We start from the raw sequence: 2,598 nt of genomic DNA on the forward strand, positions 1-2,598 counted from the left end.
ATATAAGCCATAGGCTCACAGAAAAAAAATAAAAATTAAGTTAAAAAAAGAAGACAAAGAAAATCTAAAGTTGTATCTAGTCTTTGTAATCAATTCGTTATAAGACAGGAAAAGAAAGCCTGTCTTAGTTGCCCTTCAGAGGTTAAGCCTTGCAAACCTACTAAGTTTTATGTTATTCTTAATGCCTTCTTAGGAGTGGAAAGATACCCAAGTCATCCTACCAAGACAGGGTGAAACCAGTGACATCTCTTTTGGGGGAAAAGCTCACCCAGAACTTGAAACCTAATGTCAGCAACTTTCTCTTTTTTTTGAGACAGAGTCTCGCTGTTGACCAGGCTGGAGTTCAGTGGCACCATCTCGGCTCACTGCAACCTCTACCTCCCAGGTTCAAGCAATTCTTGTCTCAGCCTCCTGAGTAGCTGGAATTACAGACACCTGCCACCACGCCCGGCTAGGTTTTTGTATTTTTAGTAGAGACAGGGTTTCACCATGTTGGCCAGGCTGGTCTTAAACTCCTGACCTCAGGTGATCCACCCACCTCGGCCTCCCAAAGTACCGGGATTACACGTGTGCGCTACTGTGCCCAGCTGTCAGCTCCTTTGTCTTAAGTGCTTCTATGCTAAGTTCTCTCCATTCTCCCTGTTCTCTCCACAAGAAGGCGTGCTTAGTAGGTCTTCTTCATGGCAATCAGTACTGTTTCATCACTACTTTGATTCCCTTTTGAGCATCTGTCTTCAATGGCTCTCCTTTACCTTGGCACCGCATTCCCATAAAGATATATATAGTGTTCCCTTTCAGAAAGAGGCTGGTGTTGTTCTATTTGTCAAAGGAAAGGGAAGTCAAGAAAGAAGATACATTGAGATTAGCATCTCTCTCTCCACCTGTCACTAACTGCAAATACCATTGCCTTGGTTAAGTTTTGGGATGGAGGGAAAATTCCTGTCTCATAAAAGAGACCAAAACTATAATTAAGACCACAGCACTATTATTATATTAGACTGGCTTACTTCTGGATTTATGTTTTTGTTTTTTTGACACGAAGTCTTGCCCTGTCACCCAGGCTGGAGTGCAATGGCATGATCTCGGCTCACTGCAACCTCCGCCTCCTGGGTTTGAGTGATTCTCTTGCCTCAGCCACCTGAGTAGCTGGAATTACAGGCACACGCCACCGTGCCCAGCTAATTTTTTGTATCTTTAGTAGAGACAGGGTTTCATCATGTTGGTCAGGCTGGTCTCGGACTCCTGATCTGCCCACCTCGGCCTCCCAAAGTGTGTGAGGCGCCAAGCTTGGCTGCTTCTGGATTTAATAAGTAGTTTGTTCCTGAGAAAACAAAGTACCAGGTAGTAGCCAAAGGTCCAAACACATCTGTCACTTCCTACAAGTCCCTACATGAGCTCCTTGAGGGAGAAGAGATGTCTATGACTCTTGAAATCCCCCAGCAACTTCTAAAATGTAGTAAGCTATAAGTGCTGAATAAATGTGTCCCATGAGAAAAATCTGTCTGGAAATCAAGGCTTCTTTCTCTTCCTGAAGACCATGCCATTTCTCCATGACAGATACCTTGCTACATGTCTGGCTATACCTCTCAATCCCTCTAGTTTGTTAGCATTACATATTTTTTTATTTCTACCATCAGTTGCTTGTTAAATACGTTTTATGGGAAAGGGAGTCCTCTACGATTACTGCACTGTTTGTTTGTTTTTTTTTTTTTTTTGAGACGGAGTTTCGCTCTTGTTACCCAGGCTGGAGTGCAATGGCGCGATCTCGGCTCACCGCAACCTCCGCCTCCTGGGTTCAGGCAATTCTCCTGCCTCAGCCTCCTGAGTAGCTGGGATTACAGGCACGCGCCACCATGCCCAGCTAATTTTTTGTATTTTTAGTAGAGATGGGGTTTCACCATGTTGAGTTACTATTGACAGCACAGGCAGTTTTCCCACAATAATTTATCTATAAAATCACTCCTTTAGTTGATCAAGCATCCGTGAGTTGTAAAGTTTCTGTTGGGGCAAAAGAAACAACCCACACATCTGCTCCAACCACAGAATGTGACTGATCAGAGTTAATGGGAACATTCGTGCTTCTGCCTTGTGCGTTAGCTTAGACCAAAATTATTTGTCCAACAGCTGATTTGATCCAGTCAACATCTCTAAAGTCATTTTGCTTTAAATTTTCAAAAGAGTCAGGGTGCTACTCCTATTATCAGAGCAGCCAAACATCACATTTATTTCCCATTACAGAACTCAGATCCTTTGCCCCCAAGGCAGACAATAGGACAAAGGTGTAGATAATCAATAAGATTCTGGGAGTCTAAGAGAGAAAGAAAAGTTGATTTAGAATTAAGTGGACTTGGAATTACTGGCCAGTATTCAACTATGTGAGAACCTGACTCACTCCTGAAGGGAAAGCTATGCCAACTTCCCAGCAGCAACTGCTGCCAGGTGCTCTGAGTAGTGAATGCATTCAACTAGCCAATTTAGAAAGAGCGTTTATTTCAGTCTGGTCTACTAACTGCTCTCAAGCACAGCACTGTTCTTTCCCAGAACTAGAGATTCAAGCCAGGCAAGGCTGCCCACTCCAGTGACAGGAAATGGCAGATA

This window comes from Aotus nancymaae, unplaced genomic scaffold, assembly GCF_030222135.1.
Source record: "Aotus nancymaae isolate 86718 unplaced genomic scaffold, 86718_ANA_hifiasm-v0.15.2.pri h1tg000002l, whole genome shotgun sequence".
Taxonomy (NCBI): domain Eukaryota; kingdom Metazoa; phylum Chordata; class Mammalia; order Primates; family Aotidae; genus Aotus; species Aotus nancymaae.